Genomic DNA, 8,999 nt, shown 5'->3' with positions numbered 1-8,999 from the left:
TCACACGATCAAAATACCAAAATTACACCTAGAACTACGAATTAGACACCAAAACGAATGAAATTTTCAAAGAAATTTAAGAACATGCAATTTCTCAACCGGACGTCCGAATCACGTTAAATCAACTCTATTTTGCACCAAAATTTGCTGACAAGTCATAAATACTGAAATGAACATATACCAAGTTTCGAAACTGAAATCCAAACCCGGTAGCAACAAAGTCAAACTACGGTCAAACTTAGAATTTCTTTAAACCTTTAAACTTCTAGTTTTAAAAAAATTACGATAATTCAAGCTAGGGATTCTGAATTCGATTCCGGACATACGCCCAAGTTCTAAATCACAATACGGACCTACCGCGACCATCAAAACACTGATCCGGGTCCATTTACTCAAAACGTTGACCGAAGTTAACTCAAATGAGTTTTAAAGTACGATTTCACATTTTTATCAATTTTTTTCACATAAAAACCTTTTGAAAAAAGACATGGACTGCTCACGCAAATCGAGGACAAATAAACACAGCTATTCAAGGTTTTGAAACACAGAATTGAGGGTTAAAACTATAAATGACCTATCGGGTCATCACATTTTCCACCTGTAAAACAAACGTTCATCCTCGAACAAACATAGAAAAGTACCTGGACTGGTGAAAAGGTGTGGATATCTACTCCGTATGTCCGACTCGGACTCATACGTGGATGCCTCGATCGGCTATCCTCTCTACTGTACTCAAACTGAAGGATAACTCTTAGACCTCAACTTCCGGACCTGTCGGGCTGGGATAGCCATCGGCTCCTTCTCTTAAGTCAAATCTTTGTCCAATTGGACTCAGCTGAAATCTAACACATGGGACGGATCATCGTGATACTTCTGGAGCATGGACACATGGAACACCGGATGGACTGCTGATAAACTAGGTGGCAATGCGAGCTTGTAGGCCACCTCACCCACTATCTCAAGAATCTCAAAGGGTCCAATATACTTAGGGCTCAACTTGCCTTTTTTTTTCTGAACCTTATCACACCCTTCATGGGTGAAACCCAGAGTAGTACCCTCTCTCCAACCATGAATGCAACATCACGAACTCTACGATCAGAATAACTCTTCTACCTAGACTGAGCTCTACGAAGGCGATCCTGAATAATCTTGACCTTATCCAAGGCATCCTATACCAAATTTGTACCCAACAACCGAGCCTCCCCCGGGTCGAAGCATCCAACTGGAGAACGACAACGCCTCCTATATAATGCCTTATAGGGAGCCATCTGAATTCTCAACTGGTAGCTATTATTGTAGGAAAACTCCACAAGTAGTAAGAACTGATACCAAGAACCCTCGAAATCCATAACGCAAGCGCGAAACATATCCTCCAATATCTGAATAGTGCGCTCGGCTGTCCATCCATCTAGGGATGAAATGTTGTGCTCAACTCAGCATGCGTGCCCAACTCACGTTGTACTGCCCTCCAGAAGTGCAAGGTGAACTGCGTACCTCGATCAGAAATAATAGACACGGCACACCGTGGAGATGGATGATCTTGCAGATGTAGTTCTCAGCTAACCGCTCTGAGGAATATGTAACAGCCGCTAGAATGAAATGTGACGACTTGGTCAACTTGTCCGCAATGACCCACACTGCGTCAAACTTCTTCTGAGTCTGTGGGAGTCTAACAACAAAAACCATAGTGATATGCTGCCACTTCCACTTAGGAATCTCTAGCTTCTGAAGCAAACCACCAGGCCTCTGATGCTCATACTTTACTTGCTGATAATTTAGACACCGAGCAATATATGAAACTATATCATTCTTCATCCTTCTCCACCAATATGCTGGTGCAAGTCCTGATACATCTTGACGTCGCATGGATGAATAGAATACCAGAAATTATGGTCCTCCTCAAGAATCAACTCACGAATCCCAACCACATTGGGCATTGAAATACGACCCTACATCGTCAAAACCCTATCATCTCTAATAGTAACCTGCTTGGCACCACCATGCCACACTGTGTCCTTAAGGATAGGAAAATGAGTATCATCATACTGATGCTCTCTCATGTGCTCATACATGGAAGATCGAGCGACTGTGCAAGCTAGAACACGACTGGGCTCTGAAATATCTAACCTCACGAACTGATTAGCCAAATCCTGAACATCTGATGCAAGCGGTCTCTCACCAACTAGAATGTACGCAAGGCTGCCCATGCTCACTGCCATTCTACTCAAGGCATCAGCCACCATATTGGCCTTCCCGAGATGATACAAAATAGTGATATCATAGTCTTTAAACAGCTCCAACCACCTCCTCAACATCAAATTGATATCCTTTTGTTTGAATAAATACTATAGACTCTAATGATCCATGAATACCTAGAACGACACGCGGTAAAGATAGTGCCTCCAAATATTTAGCGCATGAACAATAACTGCCAACTCTAAGTCATGAACAGTCTTCATTTATTGTTTTTTCCTCTCCTCCTTTATTGAAAGTTGTTTGTAAGAGAGTTGAGTGTTGGGAAACACTTGTGTGATCCCCTTTCTTTGGAGTGATCTTGTGAGGTTATTCTCTCGGGGGTATTTGGAATAAATTAGAGTATTTACTCTAATTTGGTTGCAAATGGGTATTTAAGAAAAATGATGGCATTACAGGGGTTGAAGATGCGAGGTATAAGGTACGATTAGTTGTAAAGGGCTATAGTCAGGTACAAAGAGTTGATTTTAATGATATTTTCTCACATGTTGTTAAACATAGCTCTATCCATATCTTGCTTGCCTTAGTTGCCATGTATGATTTGAAATTAGAATAGCTTGATGTTAAGACAACTTTCTTACATGGCGAACTTGAGGAACAAATATACATGTATCAACCCAAATGATTTGAAATTGAAGGAAAAGAAGATCATGTTTGCTTGTTGAAGAAATCCTTATACGGATTAAAGCAGTCTCCAACACAATGGTACAAAAGGTTTGATTTCTTTATGTTGGGTCATGGTTATTCGAGGAGCATGTATGATAGTTGTGTTTACTTCTGAAAGTTAAATGGTGGTTCATTTTTGTACTTGTTACTATATATTGATGACATGCTCATTGCTGCTAAGGATTTGACAGAAATTCACAATTTGAAAAGTCAGCTTAAAAGTGAATTTGACATGAAAGATTTGAGAGCAGCGAAGAAAATCCTTGGCATGGAGATCAAAAGAGACCGAGGAGCCAACAGGCTATTCCTGACCTAGAAGAAGTAATTGGAGAAAGTTTTGAAGAGGTTTGGTATGAAAGATGCTAAACCAGTTAGTACCCCTCTTGCTGCTCATTTTAAGTTATCAACTACTCAGTCACCGCAGTCACAGAAAGAAGAGAGGTATATGGAACATGTACCTTATTCTAGTGCAGTCGACATTATTATGCATGCAGTGGTGTGCAGACATCCAGATATTTCCCAGGTAGTAAGTGTAGTGAGCCGATATATGGCTTGCCCTGGTAAAACACATTGGCAGACTGAGAAATGGATTCTCAAATACTTGCAAGGTACTTCAAATACATAGAACTTGGGAGAAATGCTAACTCTTTGGTTGGTTTAGTAGACTCAGATTATGCAGGTGATCTTAACAAAAAGAGATCACTAACAAGCTATGTATTTTGCATTGGTGGTTTTTCTTTCAACTGGAAAGCTACATTATAACATATTGTAGCTTTATCTACTATTGAAGCAGAATATATGACAGTGATCGAGGCTATCAATGAAGGGTCTATTTTGCTAAACTCAGTTTACACCAAGGTGGTATTACTATTTTTTGTGATAGTCAAAATGCCATTCACTTGACTAAAGACCAAATGTATCATGAGAGGATGAAGCATATTGACATCAAGTATCATTTTATTCGGGAAACCATTGCTGATGGAAAAGTCTCTATTCAGAAGATCAACACTGAGAGACAATCCTGCGGACATGTTCACAAAGCCTCTTCCAGTTGGCAAGTTATGAAGAATAATTTAGGCCATATGGGCTTTTGCGGAGAGGGTGGATCAAATTTACTATAGCAGCCAAAATTAGGCCAAGGTGAAGATTTGTAATATGACCAATATTTTGGCTAGTGGAGTCCATCTCACATAAGCATAAACCTATTTACAAAGTAGACTTTGTTGACAATATTCTTTGGGATCTAAAAATATTGCATTGTGTGGTGGATATAATTTGCACAAGTTATATCTTTTCTTTTACAGCTTGGAGGCCAAGGCTTTTTTGCCTATAAAAGGAAAGGCCATTAGTTCATTTTACATATACCAACAAGACTTGAGTCTTTATTTCTTGTTTCTTCCTCTTCTCTTTTATTGAGAGTTTTTTGTAAGAGAGTTGAGTGAGTGTTGGGAAACACTTATGTGAGCCCCTTTCTTTGGAGTGATCTTGTGAGGTTATTCTCTTGGGGATATTTGGGATAAATTAGAGTATTTACTCTAATTTTGTACGCTCGTTTGTACTCTTATTGCTATAGTAAAATTGCTCTTCTCCGCTAGTAGACGTAGGTCACACTGATCGAACCAAGATAAGTTGGTGTCTTCTTTATATACTTTAATTGCCGTTGTTATCAACTTACATTGTCTTTGTTATTTTCATTATAACGTTGTTTGGCTAAATTTTGCATTACCCGAGTTTCCGATCCTAACATAGACTATTATTTACGAGATGTCATATTCGATTTTCTTTTTATCATGTATTTGGGAGTAGTCATGGCATCTTGAATGTTTGACATAAAAGAAAATAAGTTATTTAATCATATAAGGTTAAGTGATTAAATAGTAATGATATTTATAAAGTCCAATTATATCATTAAGGTAGTAAACAGACCCATATGGAGGTCATTATTGTGATGAGATTAATTAAAATAAAATAGTAAACCTTCTAGTTTGAAAATTATCTTATGAAAACATGTACAAATTGTTTTTCGAGTTTTATTTTGATTTTCTAATTTTATAAAATTAAGTAGATTCTGTGTAAGGATTGCAACCTCTGCTAATAGGAATGTCTAGATTTTACTTAGAACTAGTATTTACGCGATTCTCTTTGATAGTTTTTATATCTTTGTTTTACAATTTTCACATCTTTACCCACTGCTATTTTTAATGAGAATGTTTGAATTCCTACCTCTGACAATAATGTTGAATGGAAGGAGAAAGTCATTCTTTCTTTAGGGAACTCCATGTGAAAAAACCAACTACTCCAGTGGAATGAAGTATGTCAGAGATTCAGGCTTATTTTGAGCGATGGTAGAGATCCACTTGCTTAAGTTTAATGAAGCCCACATAAGCCAAAAGCATCGACGGTCGATAAGGTCAAAGCTGACATGCATATAATTGATTATCAATTCGTAAGCTCTAATTAATAAGCCGTTGGCCAACACCCTCATTAAGAGCTCTCAAGTATGACTTTCGACATAAGTCATACGCTACTTGAGCACTTTATAAAGATTAAAGATATTGTTGCTAAAATTATGTCTCTTAGAAGTTTATATAACACATTCATATCAACCTCAAGGGACTTGAGTTTAACAACAATAACTCTCATCTCCATAATGAGCTCACACACCGTATGACTTTTGCTCAAAGTCATGTTTGAGAGCATCTTCATAAGGGTGCTAGACAACTCATTATCAGAGCTTACAAATTAACCATCAATAACCTGCATGTAAGCTTTGATCTTATTGCAAGTAGGAATAGAATCCCTATGCTTTGAATTATATGGACTTTATGAACATTAAACTTAAGCAATAATCTTAGCTTCTGGCGTACTTGATTCTGTGGGAGTAGGTGGTTCTTTCTCACGAAGTTCCAGGTCTATATTTGGGAAATATCTGTTGCTCAATACTAAATACACAAGAACATTCTCTCTACTCTCTAACATATTCTCTTGATCTCATTACTTCATTTATTGCTTATATTTATTTTATTCTATTGTCTATCATTGATCATAAAAAGCCATCTCCATAGCTCTCATAAAGTATTAGTCCTCCCTCGATTGCCCTAAGTCGGCCTCTAGACTCGACCTCGAGGCCTCGTATACAGTAGTTCGAGGCCCCGATCTCTAGCCGTCCGGTTTGACTATTACCTTGTTTTAAGCTATAATCTTGCCTTCTAATCTTTTACTTAGTATCCACTGCTTAAACAACTAGCATAAAAATAGATCACGTATTTTTAGATCCTCATAATCAAATTTAATTATTATTTCCATTTTCACGGTAAACAGTTTGGCGCCCACCGTAAGGCTAAAAATAATAGTGATTATTTTCTTGCTGGTTTTGCTACATAACGTAAGTTATCTTTCACGTTTTTGCTTGTCCAAGATCTTCAATTTCAGGTCAAAATGTCTAACTCAGTAAATGAAGGTGAAAATAACAATCTTGAGAACCATTGAGAGAATGGTGTGGATGTTCCAAGTGTTGGTATACCACCACGAAACCCTGAGAATGCACCAGAAACAATTTCTGTGGACGCGATCTCACACGATGCCCAACACGTCGATATAAGCTCCCACACCAACAAGAGCGTACACCAAGCAAAGCAACAAGAAGTCGAAAGAACCCCGACTAGGGAAGAACGAGAGGTTAGCCTTCACGTTATTTTTGAAATGTTACAGGCACAACAACTGGCGATTGCTCAGCTGCAAAGTCACCAGAAGACTCCCAGCACGGCAGCACCAGGGATGACCCCCCATCCGAGCAGATACCAGAGAGATCAAGCAACAACGGGTCGGCAACCGACCCCACCATTGTAAAGATGCTCGAGGACCTCACAAAGAGGATCAAGTCGGGCAAGAAGAAGATAGAAGCCAACGATAAGAAGGTAAAGACCTACAACTCTAGGGTCGACCAAATCTCGGACGCACCCTCGGTGTTGAAGGGTGTAGATTCGAAGAAGTTTGTACAAAAGGCATTCTCATATGAAGCTGCTCCAAAACCCATTCCAACGAAGTTCAGAATGCCTGACCTTCCAAACTATAACAGAACCTCGGACCCCAATGAGCACATCACTGCTTACACCTGTGCGGTGAAAGGCAACGACTGAGGGACGATGAGATCGAATCCGTCATGCTAAAAAATTCAGGGAAATACTCTCGAAAGGGGTCATGATGTGGTATCAAAACCTAGCTCCTAAGTCTATAGATTCATTTGCCATGCTGGAAGATTCTTTCACAAAGGAACATGTCGGGGCCATCAAGGTGGCCACAAGGAAATCTGACATCTTCAAAATCAAGCAAAGGGAGAACGAGATGCTGCGAGAGTTCGCATCTCGCTTTCAAATGGAACGAATGGAACTACCACCGGTCTCCGACGACTGGGCGGTGCATGCCTTCACTCAAGGATTGAACGAGCAAAGCTCGGTAGCTTCGAAGCAACTGAAGTAGAACCTAGTCAAGTATCCCTCCGTGACCTAGTCGGACATCCACAACTGATACCGGTCAAAGATCAGGGTCGAAGACGACCAACTAGGAGCTCCATCGGGCTCAGTATATCCTAGCAGGCTTCTGGGAAAAGAGGCAAAGCCAAACAAGAAAAGATACCCACCATACACTGAAGATAGAAGAAACGCCCCGAGGGCAACATACCCCGCAATGATCGAAGGATGGACCGAGGCCAGAATCCTCGGGGACTTGTCAGCAGAGCTGGGTTCGATAGGTACACAGGGCTGACGGAGGCACCTCACTTGTCGAAATACAACTTCAACATCGACGTATCAGACATCATGCTCGCCATTAGTAAAATATGAGACACCAGGTGCCCAAGGCCTGTACAATCAGACCCTTCACAAAGGAACCATAATTTAGTATGTGAATTTAACAACATGCACGGGCACATGACCGAAGATTGTTGACAACTCCGGGAAGAAGTGGCCCGATACTCAACAAAGGTCACCTCGGGGAATTCCTCAACGACCGAGCCAAAAATCAGTTTCGCGAAAAAGAGGCGACCAAAAAAGTGAAGCAGATGAGCCACAACATGTCATCCATATGATCTTTTGAGGTGTCGGCGTCTTACAAGAATCCACGACCAGGAGAATAAAAACATCCCTCGATAGGGAAAAGCGAACTTGGGGCTCTATCTCGGCCCCATAATGGCACACTGGTAACTTCTTTTCTTGTGAACACATTTCAAATTAAACATGTATTTGTGGATCCAAGTAGCTCGGCCAATATTATCAGATCGAAGTTAACAGAGCAGCTCAGACTGCTTGACCAAATTATGCTTGCCTTTTGAAGTCCTCAACGAACTCAACACGGTGAAAAAGCAATGAAAGGGGAAACCGCCATACCAGTCAATGTGGCCGGCACGACCCAAAACACCAATATCTCCACCGTCAAAGGGGCTGAAGGATAAACAAACAGTGAAATAGCAACCACAAGGCATATTTTCAGCTGTATCCGAATGAACAAACAAAGGGCCGTATCGCGTCCTTCGAGCAAATACTAAAGGCCTACCGAGCTCAAAGCGCCATCGTCACTAAGGTATAACCATCTCCCTTTTAATTTACACCTCATACTAACCTTTATGCAGGTATCCTACTGAGATAGTCAAAGCACTAATACAGCTCGAAGACCTTAAGGTTTTAAAGCGCACGTTGCACTTTTTTCCTTCGACCTAGTTTTTATCCCGAAAAGGGTTTTATCGGCAAGGTTTTTAACGAGGAAATATCCATATGCTACCCAAGAAAGACTTAACAAGTATTCAAGGATTCTTTTGCAATCAACCTCGAATACTGGGGGGCATCCCCCGGAAGGTCACCTACTCGGAGAAGCCAAGATACGCCAGATGGGGTCTGTCGCACCCCCTTTTTCTCGCGAAATCGGGTTTATGATATTTGGAGAGATAACTCGTTCCTTTTGGGAACTGGGTTTGCATTTGAAGAGTCGACACCTAATGATTAAGGTGCATTAGGACACCAATAGAGATTCAACTCTAAGTTTGTTTGAATAACCAGAGATTTGGTAAGGGCTTGAAATTATCCCAA

This window comes from Nicotiana sylvestris, chromosome 5, assembly GCF_000393655.2.
Source record: "Nicotiana sylvestris chromosome 5, ASM39365v2, whole genome shotgun sequence".
Taxonomy (NCBI): domain Eukaryota; kingdom Viridiplantae; phylum Streptophyta; class Magnoliopsida; order Solanales; family Solanaceae; genus Nicotiana; species Nicotiana sylvestris.
This window is presented reverse-complemented; position numbering follows the sequence as displayed.